The sequence below is a fragment of the Mastacembelus armatus genome, chromosome 19, assembly GCF_900324485.2.
Source record: "Mastacembelus armatus chromosome 19, fMasArm1.2, whole genome shotgun sequence".
In the NCBI taxonomy this organism is placed as follows: domain Eukaryota; kingdom Metazoa; phylum Chordata; class Actinopteri; order Synbranchiformes; family Mastacembelidae; genus Mastacembelus; species Mastacembelus armatus.
The window spans coordinates 5,901,601-5,915,868 of NC_046651.1; positions in this window are offsets into that span (position 1 = coordinate 5,901,601).

The window sequence follows — 14,268 nt, forward strand, 5'->3', positions numbered from 1 at the left end:
GCACCCTCGGGGCTGTGACCCCCAAACTGGGAGAGTGGCTCCAACAGATCCCAGGAACAACATCAGAGATCTCAGTCCAGAAGAGCGCAGTGCTAGGAACAGCTAAGATACTGCGAAGAACCCTCAAACTCCCAGGCCTCTGGTAGAGGACCCGAGATTGAGGAAGACACACACACACCACCCATAGGGGTGAGACAGGAAATTTTTGTATATATAGGTTTTAGTTTACATATAAATTCAGGTTGTCTATGTACATATGTTAGTCGTGGTGCAGGGATGTGTTTCGCTAATGTAGGGGGAAGTGTGTGTATGTGTGTGTCTCTGTACTTATGTCACAGTGTAATTACTTGCTTTACTTCAGTGCCCTTTCATGGTGGTCCGTTTTACTCAGGCAGTGCCAGTGACACACACAAACACACAAACACAGAAACACACACTCACACACACGCATACACACCCTCACACACACACACACACACACACACACCCTCACACACACACACACATACACACACACAGTATCAGGCTCACTCCCCTCGCCGCTTGGTCTAAATCACTGTGACATTTACAGTTTCGCAGCCATTAGAGCTTAATGTCCCAGGGGTGACTGTGTGATAGTGGCTGCTCCAGAATCAGATCAGAGCGTTCTGTGAAAGTGCCAAGCCTTGGCATGCTTGTAAGAGCTACACCTGTGCTGGGATCAGCTGATGAGGGAATGGGATCAAACTTAAAGGCCAAACTTAAAGGCAGTTACAGGGTGATGGGAAACAGGTGTAATCTGTTGCACTGCCACAGAGCAGTGTGTTATGATGATGGGGTGGGGGTTTGTGAAGGGACTCAACAGAATCACTGTTAAGTGAATTTTATGTGAGTGCTGGAGAAAATAAAATATGGATTTATATATTTAGCTTTTGTTGCAATTATCTGTATTTTTAAATGTCAGAAGAGCTGAAAAGTAGATTTTTTAGTATGACTTAGAATTTTCATGCTCTGCTTAATCTAAAATGCTTACAAAATATTTTCCTTTAAGTACAAATGTTAAGGCAGCAGTTTGATGACAAGGCAGGAAAAGTACAGGTGTAATTAATAACATTAAAAGCAGCTGCACTCATTAAGGTGCTCCAGTTTCAGGGCTCAGGCATTGAACCTGCTGGCTTTCTGGCATGGCTTACTGGAACACTTAAATGGAACACAAGCAATTGCTTGTTAGTAGTTACACCTGTGCTTTACCTGTTGTGACTGTAATCAACATAATATCAGTGTTTCATCTTACTCTTAGAAAGAAAAGAAAGATCTCTGGAAATTTTTAAAACAAGTTTGGCAAAATGAAGGAGTTTTTTTACTATTTGGTGCCAGCAAAACAAGCTAACAACACAACATAAATATATTATTAGTTGCCAGCAAAGTGTTGGCAAACTGTGTGTGTACATACTCAGCAGACACAACTAGTGTTCATTTAGACCTGTGTTTCTGACCACTGTTCTTTAACCTTAATTTTTGTGTTACCAGCTCTTAAGATAAAATATCCGAATATTTGATATAGCTGCTAAATACTCAACTGTGTTCACTGGCCAGTTACCACCTTTGTCTGCCATTTGGTGCTGTACAGTGAGGTTATTAGAGGTTTGCTGAAAACAGCTGCCTGCTGTGGCTGGAAATGTGGCCGATGAATGCATTTGTTGATGGGAGAAGCAGAAAGATTCTGATATTACCACCAGTGATTGCTACCGGAGATCACTTTCACATTTAACATTATTTGACCTATTTTTACTGCAGAAATAAACACCTGTGCTTTCAATGTCAAAATGTCTGCTATGAAAAATTGCATAGATGGATTTGCGACATGTTTAGCTAGGCTATAAAATGTTAGCCTGGCTGTAGCAAATAAAAAAAAAAATCTTTCAACTATATATCTTGTGGGTGTAATCACCATATGTTAAGTAGGCTCTGTTATATTGTGAAATAGAATGGGATAGCATATTGCATTTTATATACTGTACTGTGTGTATACTGTTAAGCATTATTGCTTCTGATGAAGTGTTACCAGATTAGTAAGTGAATTATAAAGAAATGAAAAAAGTTGGAGAAAGTAATAAAAATATATAACTTGAAAGCCCACCAGCCAGTCACACAGCAATAGCAGCTCAATAGAATATGCCAAAATCTACAATATCTGCATCCCACAGAGATACAAATACCTAAATGCAAACAGTTCAATCCTCTTCCTCTGTCCCACATATTGGATTCAGAGGCTCCCACGCATTCATAAATGTAACAATATCATTTCTAGGAGAAAAATGCATGGGCCTCACCCGAGGGTGCAGACCATCCCACATGCAGGATGATGAGGAGGGCGAGATCTGCTTTTTGTCTTGATTAATATTTTCTCTTAGTCACCACTGTATCATCCTCCATCTTCCCCCATTTCCACTTCCCTGTGTGCACGTGTGTGTGTGTGTGTATGTGTATGTGTATGTGTATGTGTATGTGTATGTGTATGTGCCTGCATTTGCAACAAGTGTTCATATGGTTGCGTACCATTCTGTAAGATCTGGTCTTTATTAGTCTTCATATTACCATAGGCTAACACAGCATAGCTTGGCCTGATATACAAGCACATGGGGAGGTCTCTCTGCTCTGTTGTGTGTGAGTGTGTGTGTGTGTGTGTGTATCAGTGTTTGTGTGTGACTTTTCCAATCATCCCCTGGTAACTACATAGAGTTTGCAGCTGTAGACTGAGAGGGAAACCCTGTTACGTCCCATGAGGTGTGTGTGTGTGTGCGTGTGTGTGTGTGTGAGATGTGAAGCAAGCTAGTCGTATATGTTTGTTTGTAAAATATGTAATTTTGTTTGAGTGTGTGTTTACCTGTATTTATGCATTGCGTAGTTGCCAGCCCTTGCTATACGTGTGGTTGTGTGTTTGTGTATGTACAGTATTCCTTTGTTGTTTTTTCATTGTGTGTTTGACAGTAGTGCCTCAGTGGGCACATGTAGTCCATCTGAGAATGTGTATTGTGCTTACACACACACACACACCCACACACACACGCACACATACTGTATATACAAAGAGTGCATGGATGGGAGCCTCGGCGCTCGTGGTTTTGGTGCCCCTCGTTAACATGCTCTGTTCAGGATTTCCTACAAGATGTGGCTACAAAACTAGTTCCAGACTCCTCTGTCTCTCTCTTCTTCCCTCACCCCTTGCTTCCTCCATGTCTCTTTGTTTTTTGAGGAAGAGAGAGAGACACACCGAGAGACAGAGAGAAGGAGAGATAGAGAAAGAAGTCTGCTTCTAATTTAAAGTGCTCCCTGGTTGTCCGACTCTGGGTCCTAACTTCCCTCTGTGTTGAGGCAGGCTGCCAAGTGCCTCTTTAAGAAAAATACAAATTAAATTCATAAATAAAACCGTGTGCCTGTGGCTCACAGGGGAGATCCGGTTGTTGGCACTGGTGTGTTGAACAAAATCTGCTCCTCTTTCATGATCTGTCTAAATGTATTTATTGTTCACTTATTCCACTTGTTAGCATGAGTGTGTTAGAGTTTAGTAAAGAATATGTGCCTTACCTACTAACATACTTTAAATGAAGTCATTATATTCCAAAATGGTATAATGAACTGGGGATGGGCAACATGGATAAGATCCTTCATCATGATACATGTCATTTTATATTGCCTTAATTCTATATATTTTAAAAGTACATTTACCATAGATTATGTAGAGAATGTTTCTTTAAATAAAAATGACAAAGGGTAATGTCTATTTTTGCCAGAACTAATTTTCTATCAAACTAAAGTCTTCTTCTTTTCCTTCCGGCTGCTCCCTTCAGGGGTCGCCACAGCGAATCATCTGCCTCCAGTCTATCAAACTAAAGTGCTTTACCATATTCATACAAATCTACTTTTAATTAAATATTGTCATAAAGCAGTAGCCTGGCCAGCCAGACACTCCCTTTTTCTTTTCCTCCAGCCTCAGGATATTCTCATGTTTTTACCACAAAAAGGACAACTAGCTTGCGGTGGCGTCTCTATGCTACCACACAACATCCGCTGGTCTTACTGCCACTTTTGCGTGCGTCATATCGTTCGTTTCTCTGATTGGTTTATTCTGCCTCCATTGGCCCATCCCCTGGAAATCGACCTCAACCTAAGAGATTCCAGACAATGGCTGCATCCAAAATCACATACTATCTAGTAGGTACTACATTTGAATAAGAACATACTTCCCGACCGTAAAAAGTATGTTCTATATAGTATGAACATGGGTTGTATGGATGGAATTTGGGTGTAAATATTTAAAAAGCACAATGTACTGCATGAACAGTAGCTGTTTAATTCCATTAAATGTTCTAATCTCATTAAACTGTTTAACAATGAAGGTCTCAGTTAAAAAAAAGCAGTGTTAACAAGCTGAAGTCCAGCATTGACATTAGCTTTATCTGCTCAGTAATAGTGTAATGATTAAACATCTTTTTACAGCCAATTTATAAAATTATCTCATTGACTTACATTGTTTAAGCTCTCAATAAGTCAGATGTTTATTTAGATTCAGATCAATTCAACAACGTTTTTCCCTGAGGTACACTTGAAAAATGGCGGCACTTTCTGCCATTTTCGAATATAATGACTCCTCTCCCGTGACCTCATGGGATAGCAAAGTGTTCATTATATGCATACTGCAGAATTTGGGCAGAAATAGTAGGTCATCCAGCTACTTCTCGCCTACTGTTTTTCACATACTATGAATTTGGACATACTACTCACCTTGCATACTGGTTTTCATATACTATATAGTAGGGAAGTATGTGGTTTCGGATGCACCATAATTCTTTGTATAAAATAGGAAAAAAATTAGTCTGGCTGGCCAGGATAATAAAGCAGTTTTGCTCATTGATTACACTACTGCCTGTAATGATCTAATACAGCCGTGAGCCATTACATAAATATAGTGCATTTACATGACCTTACAGTTGGTAACCAGTCTACAGTAGGATCACATTAAGCTCATTTTTTTAATGTAATTGAGATGAGAAATATAGTTAGTGTAGCAGGGGAAGGAGATACAGTAAAGGAAACTTGATTTCCCAAGATTGATTTCTCCACCAATTTCTTGACTATGTATACTCATAACCAATTGAATTTGTAAAAGTAGAGCAGGTAGATCTGAATTTGAAATAATCCCAAGTCTGACATAAACAGAAGCTAACACAAAGTTGCCTGTAGATGTCTATGTCAGATTCCATTTGACAAAATTTGACTGTTAAATTCAGCCACGTTCAGACTGTGAAGATGAGCTTGGCTCTGTCTGCCTGTCTTCTTTTCACATTGTTGTCAGGTTGCTCAGAAACACTCGCACAAACCCACACCGAACAGAAAACACAGCATTTTTTAACATTATGGTTTAAAAAATAAGCAGGTCATGGTTGTTGGGGGTGGGGAAGAAATATGATAACTGATCTGCTCCCTGCATGTAAATGTGTGCTTCAGTTATCTGTGTAATCTTGTTTCTGTTAGTTATTTAAGTCGAGTCAAGTTTTTTCATGATTATGTTTGGGAAACTAAAGATTTTGGAGACACCCTGGTCTCCATTGTCCAACTTCACACAAAAATCCAACCTTCAAGATCCATGGTGTTAAAGAACAAAGCACCTGTAGTATGCACACTGTTCTAAAGAATGATGCATTTCTTTTCTTATTTGCTTTTTGTCATTTGCTTTTTGTCAGTTTGATAAGCTCAGTTGCAGCTTTTATTTTTGGCGTAGTTAAATGGGCATGTATGGATAAACATGTTGTTTCCATCTGCCTTTTGCAGCTTAATCGAGGATGTTTGTCAACTATTTTTTGTAGCAATGTTGCATATTCTCATTTGCTCCTGTGATGCTTCTGAATAAATTTGCACATCTCTCTCAAATTCCCTTACAGCAGATTCTGAGATACACAACTATTACTCATGACCACATGAAGTCACATAAATGAACATGCATGCAGTGAATGAACGTGCTGAGTCTGCATTCCTGATGCTAATACAGGAGAGGGCTGGGAAGGTTTTGCAAAGATGCTGGAACTAATAGTAGCAGGCAAGATTTGCTGTTGAGCAATGGTGTTTGAGCACCAAAACAGTTTTGACTGACATGGTTTTATATACTCTACTTGAAAGGTTTATGAAAATGCTGTGCTACCCAAAAGACTGACTTCCTCCTTCTGCCTTAGCAAACTAATGCTGCTTCCTGCTACAGTGCACACCTGTCTCTCACATACGTACCCCTTGTATATGTTTGTAGTAGTCTCTCACGGTATTTTTATCGATCACACATTCATTACTTCATTGTCCTCCTCCTCCCTTTTTGCTCCTCTGTTGTTTCAACTAACATAGCTGGAGTCAGATTGCCTTGATTGAAATTTATGAAGGAGACTTAATGAGATTGACAAAATCAGCCATGCAGGAAACATCATCTGCTTAGTCTTTGTTTTTTTGTTTTTTTTTGTTTCAGTCATACCGGTGGGGAAAAAAATGATCTTTTCTGCAAATTGTGACACTTGAAATAAACAGTTTATGTGAGAAAGAGTGCCATGCTGAGAGAACACAGTGGAAAGCAGGAAACAGTTTCTATAAATGTAATAATAGTGTAGTTCCTCCAAGGGCTTGTTGGTCATTTCTAGTTTGGTTCAGTGGAGCAGCTCATTGGACATTTCTCTGTTAGTGAAGCTGCAGAGTTCTTCCAGCTTTTAGTGAAGCTTTCATGTGCTAGGCTTTGCTGTGTTGGCAAAACTATTGATGATACTAATCACCACAGACGCTCTGCTCCACCTGCAGAATGGAGGTCTAATTGGATATGTTACATATCCCTTGAGAGTAATGGATGTTTGTTAACCCCAAAGAGTTGCATTTGATACCTGATCCATGCTGAACATGATACTTTGACCTTAGTGCAGTGACCTGTGATCTGACCCATGGCACACAAACGGACATTCACATGAAACCCTCTTAAGTGGAGAAGGTCAGGTGGCAATATTGAGCATCTCGTGTAGTTTTGATTCAGATAGCTCGGTCCATTTTGGATCCAATTCCAGGTTGGGTAAAATACATTAAGATGAGTTTGTTTATTTTATGTAAAGTGGTGTCCTTATTTGGTCTGAGATTTTTTTTCATAGAAATTCCACTGTAATTAGATTTAACTTGCATTAGATGCACTTATGTTACATTTTCCTTATTACATGTTATCAAGGTTGGCAGTGCTCTTGTGGGTCTCTGAATCCTGGGATTCTCAGGAGTCCTTGAAGGGAAGCGCTAGTTCAATGATTAATAGTTCAATTTCCCTATAATTCAATTAACTCCAAATTCTCCCACTTAATGAGTCTATGAGAATGGCAATTGTAATCATAAGTTTCCTCTCCCACCACTGTAATTTCTCAACATAGAATGGAGACAGCTACATTTGAGACACACAAATTTTTCCATATGAAGCTTCCCTCGGGCACATACATATTTTAAATGGCAGTCTGTAAAAAATGTCTATTCTAGGGTTGGGCTTGTGATTGGGCTAGAGCTTGTTCTAGTCTACAGAAGGAATGAATGAGACAAACTGGGCAACACTCTCGCTTGATGTTGTTCATAGTCTGGGTGGCAGAGTTTTCTCAACCTACACAACTCCATGAATTTTCTCATCTCCACACTTAAATCACCAACTCTGGAGTTTGCAGATTTTGCAGACAGAAGAGAGATATTGAATTCTCTGTGCCGGCTGTTTGACTGTGATAACATGCGAAGGGTCAGATCATGGCCATAACCGTTTACACAAGTACTGATGTTGTACACTAGTTTGGAAACAGCAGCATGTCATTGGAGATTAGTGCCCCGTGCTGTTCTTTAGTCATAATGAGCCGCCAGACTGATGAGTGAGACTGAGACGTCTGGGCACGACAAGCACTCTCATAAATCAGGCCCCGTTCTGAATTATTCAATACATCTTTACCCCAAGGAGATTGAGAAGGAAAAAAACAGGAAGGAAAGGAGAATAAAAACATATGACCACCAGGAACGACAGAGAATGAAGAGAGAATGAAAGGATAGAAGGAAAGAGAAAGAGCAGAGAGAAATTGTGGAGTGAAAGAGTGTTGGAAGCTAGTGCTGATGAGAGATGGAGGAAGGTGTTTGGTTTTCACAGCAGGATTGAAAGGATTTGAAATTTGGCAGAGCTTTTTGAAGTATAATAACCATTCTCTGATCTTGATTTTGCCTTTTCAGCTGCTCTAGCACTTGTCTATATTGATGGTTGGTTGGTCCACTACTTGCATGTAACTACTGGACAGACTGTGATGAAATTTATTGTCCACAGATAATAGATGTGACTGACTTTCATGACCACTGTTGCTTTCTCATCACTGTGAGGGTTACATTTTGGGGTTGGTGAAGTGCTATTGAATAAACTGCCATGAAATTTAGTGCAAGTGTTTATAGCTCACACTAGACAAGCAAGGCAATTTCTAAAGAAGACATTTCTAATCTTCATGAACTTGTCTAGCATCATCATCACGTTAAACTTACAGTTTGCCCAATAATCAGCTTCATCCATCTCTTTGGGTGGAAGGCAGGGGTACATCCTGGACAGGTCAGCAGTCCATCCCAGTAATCATGAGGTTCATGACCCTTATAATTATTGCCATTCCCTAGATCTATAGGTGTTTTTGTGATTTATTGTAATTAGCAAATATTAGTATGCTAACACACTAAACAACGTTGGCAATAGTGCTAAACATTGCTAACACTAATGATGTATAAACTTCCAGTACTACACACATTAGAAAATCTTCACTATATACATTATTAAATCTCATAAACTGAAATAGTTTATTAGAATAGAATTCAAACAACTTCCACCGAAGCCACAAAAGGTTTTAACTATACTTTTTTTTTTTTTAACATGGAGCGGCCCACCCCAAAACTTTTAAGATGTTTCTGATATGTAAAATCAGAATGGAGCTTCTGTTTGATATGATTATCTTTCTGCTCATAACATCTTCACACACACCTCTATAATACTGCCAGACATCCCTTTTACCAGAGCCACGTTCATTACGTTATAAACCGATCTCATATACTATTGGTTATCAAGAACCTTCACTCTGACATTGTCTTTTAGCCAGTTACTCACAATGGCTGCTAAATATTAAAAACATACCTGGGACCACAGAATCATAGCCCATGGCTATAAACTCATAGCTTGTTGGAAAATAAGCTGAATACTGGTGTCTGGTCGAGTTCTATGACTTTTTACAGCTTCAGACTCAAATACTTCAACCTGTTTGACCTTTGCTGACAAGCCTGAACTCCTTCTCCATTCATCAGTCTTCCATTATTTGATCCTCCATCAATCCTTTCTTCCTGGGGACCTTTATTTTCCTCTTTTAACCCCCCCCCCCCCTTCTCCTCTTTCTCAGTAGCTTTTTTCCATCTTTCTGGTTTGCTACCTTCACTCCTCTGCCAGGGTTGCTATGGTGATGTGAGTTTTTTATATACTAGGAGCTTTCTCGAGTGTTTTTTTTCCTTGCCGTTCTTACTGGTTTTTCTTTTGTCTTTTGTTTCTGACTGGCTGCTTTCCTAGGCAGAGGATGCAGCCATTGTTTTGCCTCAGAGGGCTGAGCTGTTTAGCTGCTTTGTGTGTTTATTAGCTGTCTTATTCTCTGAAAGACGCTGGAGGGTGGGTGTAGTTGGTTATAGAAAGGACAGGTGTCTTCCTCTGTAGTCCTGACACTCCTCATGTTTCTCCAGTACGTACTTTTTCTCTTCTCTCATTTCATTTTCTCTCGCCTTTTTTGATCTGCTGTCTTCCCCTCATTTAATTTCACTCTTCTCACCTGTCCTCCTCTCTTCCCCACTCTTGCCCCTTGTCTTACCATCTGTCTACCTCAGCTCTTCACATCCATCCACCTACGTAACACTGGCTTTCTCTCTGCAGCCAACCCATTGAGATATATATATGTGTGTGTGTGTGTGTGTGTATGTCTGTGAAATTCAGTGGAGTGTGTGCCCAGTGATTTTTCTCTCAGTGCAGTGTTCGAAACTATCCATGTATTTGTCAGGGTTTTGTGGGTGCAGGACTGAGGAGGATCAGTGTGGAGAAAGAGGAAAAAGCTATTTAAGAGAGTAAAAAGCGTTTTAGATAAGAGGGAAACCCTATCTGGGGGGAAATGTGGGATACAGGGTTTGGCACAGAGAAGTTAAAATGATGTGAGCTATTACAGATACAATTAAGATGACTTAACTTAGTTATTTCCTTTTAGGAGATTCGGTTGCTGGCGGCAGCACAATTCATTTTATAGCATAGAAACACCACAAAAATAATGCAGTCAACAAAATTAAGAGATGCAGTAAGCAATAAAACTAGAATACACAGTGCCTTAACAAAATATTCAGATACCTTCAATTTGAAAGAATATGACAAAGTGACATGTTTATATTTATTTATTGTTTATTAAAAGTTCTATTAATATTTCAATAGATAAAGCACTAAACAATGTGTTTAGGGAAATACAGCCACACTGCTGACCTATTCAGGTACAATGGAGGGTAACAATGACACTGGAGCAGTATGAGGTGTTCGAGTGGACACTGAAGTGTAAAAAATGCCAGTGAAGTCATTAACACTTGTGCAGAATAAGAAACTTGAACATAAAATCATTCTAAAATCAACATATTTCACATTTTAGACCATTTTATATGAGTGGGTCAAATTAGATTAGGCACTATTGTTATGCAAGTGCAAAAATGAGTACATGTCTTGGTGGGATTGCTATGTACATATGTGTGTGTGCATGTGTGCCAGGAATTTTCTTCTTTTGTTCCTGTATTTGTGATTATGCTTGACTTCCACCTCCCACGGGCGTGCGCGCACGCACGCACGCACGCACACACACACACACACACACACACACACACACACACACACACACACACACACACACACACACACACACACACACACAGCATCAGAGCCGCGACAGACGTAGCAGCATCTGTTTTGGCATAAATGATGGCTCATGAGAGACAGATAAAGAGAAGGAGATGCAGAGATGAATGGGAACAGCTTTGTGTTAAATGAATAAGAGGATTCGTGTTAAATGGATGGCTACACAGTGATTTTAACAGATTAGTCTTCCAGCGGAACACAGCCTGACTGCTGTTTTACTGTCAGCGTTGTTCCTCGCTTGAGGTTGAGAAAAGCCAAAGATTAGTAACATGCCATCCCAGTCGCATTTTTTGATGGTGAAGTAACATGTTGAGAAGGAGCTGTGATTTTATGTATGTGTGCAAAGTTCAACATTTTCCTGATATACTAAAAATTTTACACAGTTATATAAGAGGACGCCCAGCAACTTGCCACCTTTGGTTAGAGGGCTGGTTTAGCTAGATTACAAAGCAAACATATTTTCTCACTTACCTCAAGTGGTATGTAACCATGTAGATAGTTGGGGCTTTATTTTCCCATGTCTTTGTATTTCTGAGAATTCTGCCTCCATGTCAGAACAGTGGGGATGAATAGGTGGGGCTCTGAAGGTGCAACGTCTTCAGCAGAAAGTAATTGCACTGAAAACTAATAAAAGTACAATCTGTGTGGATTTATCCAGGGCAACATGTTTGTTGAGGTAGTGACCAATGTGTGGCCATTTTGGAACATGTAGTTCGTGGTGCTGCTGAATTGTATTATACTGCTGAATTGTATTATACTGCCTGAGTTTTAACAGCATTTAACATCTAAAGCTGGCTTTATATCAAATATAAAAAATGATTTTGTGTAAACATTTTTCAAAGTAATGCATAGAAACTCAGCACTGAAGCTCAGAGGTTCTATTTGCAATAGTATTGAAAATTTTACACAGATGCACAGATCTAATAAAAAGACATATTTCTTAATGTTTTTTTTATTTCAATGTTTTCAGTGCATTATAGCTGGATGTAAAGAATTATGGTAATGCTCAAAGTAACATGAGTTAGTTAACAGAGTGCAATATTAGTCTGTGAAATGTATACCGTACCAAGTGGACTGTAATACATGGAGGAGGGTGTGTACGACTGTGTGTCGTATATACACCTTGTCTGTGGAGAGTGTGTGAGGTGGGCCTGCCTTGTTAAGTATACCTTAGGGAGCTCTGCAGAGTGGAACCTCACTGCTGTTTGTGCTGGAACAGAGAGAGAGAGAGTGTATCATTAGCAGACAGTGTTGGTCGCCCCCTAACAGATTGTCTCAGCTCAGCGTTCAGCACTACTGCAGAGACACAGTCATCCATCACACTTACCTATTCACAAACACACACTCGTGATTCACTCTATCCACATTCACCACTGAAAGGATACATATATATCACACTATGGACAATACAAACTTTTGGGGATATTTGCTGGGACTTTACAGTGTAATGTAAAAGTAAATAACATTTACACTTAATTCACATAAATACAGTTTAATCATCTTTCCATTTGCAGACATTTACCAGTCCAAGATTTATTGTCTGCTAATCTGATAATTTTTTGATTACTTTGTGTGGTATGTGTGGTAAATTACATTGTCAGTGTGTTTAATCTGATATCAGCCCTTTTCACTGTATTCAAACAAAAGTATGATCTTTGCCTAACCTTAATTTTTTTTTTTACTTACTTTACAACACATGGGACAGCATGTGAATAGTGTACGCCCAGTCATCCTTTGACTTCTCTGAGGTACAAGAATGTCACACTTCCTTTAGTGGAGAAAAATGTTCCCACCATTATCCAGTCTGCAGTTACTGTGGGGCTCTTCCTAAATGTACTGAAACAGAATTGTAGAAGGACAACAGAGAAGGAGACAGGTTGCAAGGGATGTAGAAATTAAGGTAAAAGAGAGCAGAAGGCTTTATATGTGGTGAGACCAAGATTGTTGCTCCTGGTAGCCCACCACTGCTCTGTGTAAAACAATGGAAGGCAATTCATGTCCACATTCCTCAGCTGGTTGTAAAACCTGCTTGCTTGCTTTAAAAATGAGGACTCTACTTCTTTCCCTTCATAGGCCTCTTTTTATTTTTCTTCTTGCTCCTCTTCATTTTGCTCCCTTTCCTTTCCTGGCTTCATCAGTCCATTTTAGGGACGTACCCACTCATACAAACATACACACAATCTGATGGAATCATACCCTGATATCAGGAAATACCTCAAAGCCCAGGACATTCCTCTGATAAAGTGAGAGTGTGCATGTCTTACTTTGTGTGTATATGTGTGCATATACGCCATTGTAGCCATTTGACGCGCACATTTCAAGCCAATCTGAAACCCTGCTGTGATATCTGAAAGTCGGGAAAGAAGGATCTCTGTCCAAAATAAGAGACATTAAGCGGTTTCTGGCTGTGGTGCAAGAATAACAAGTGATTTTGGTGTTTCCTTGGCTGGAGGGCAGAACAAAGCAGAAGGGATCTAATCAGCCTCATTTCAGCTTCATTCATGGCCCTGGACTGACTCATTTAACATTCCTGGCCTCTCCGCTAGCATTAGACTCCCATCGTGATGTTGGCCACAGCATAATAATCTGATCAAAACAGCTGTTAAAATCATATTCCTGCTCCGGATTATGAATTGCTGAGTTGAGAATTGAAGATTTTATAGGTTTTCTGCAGGTTGTTGCATAATAATACTGTTTTACAAACTACTTTGATTAATGTGAGCAGGGTTTGTCTGAGGCAGCACGGTTGGTGGTTAGCACTGTTACCTCACAGCAACGAGGTTCCTGGTTTGAAACATGACAGGGACCTTTCTGTGTGGAGTTTGCATGTTCTCCCTGTGCTTGTGTGGGTTTTCTCCAGGTACTCTGGTTTCCTCCCACAGTCCAAAAACATGTATGTCAGGTTGATTGGTGACTCTAAATTGCCAATAGGAGTGAGTGTGAGTGTGTGAGGTTGTTTGTCTCTATGTGGCCCTGTGAAGGACTGGTGACCTGTCCAGGGTGTACCCCTGCCTTTCACCCAAAGAGAGCTGGGATAGGCTCCCGCAGATCCCTGTGACCCTAAGTAGGAGTAAGTGGGTATCGATAATGGAGGGTGTCTGAACACATTTCTTTGGTGGTTTTAGGGTTTGTTCTCTGGGCACCATGAATGTCTGTGTTGAATTCCTTGGAAATTTCGGTTAAGCTAGAGCATAGACGTACAGGCATTTTTAATAAAACCAAATATGGTTATGCCATGGTGGTGTTCCCTCATGTCTATCTAACATTTGGAGAATGACCTGCACTAAAGACTATGGTATAAC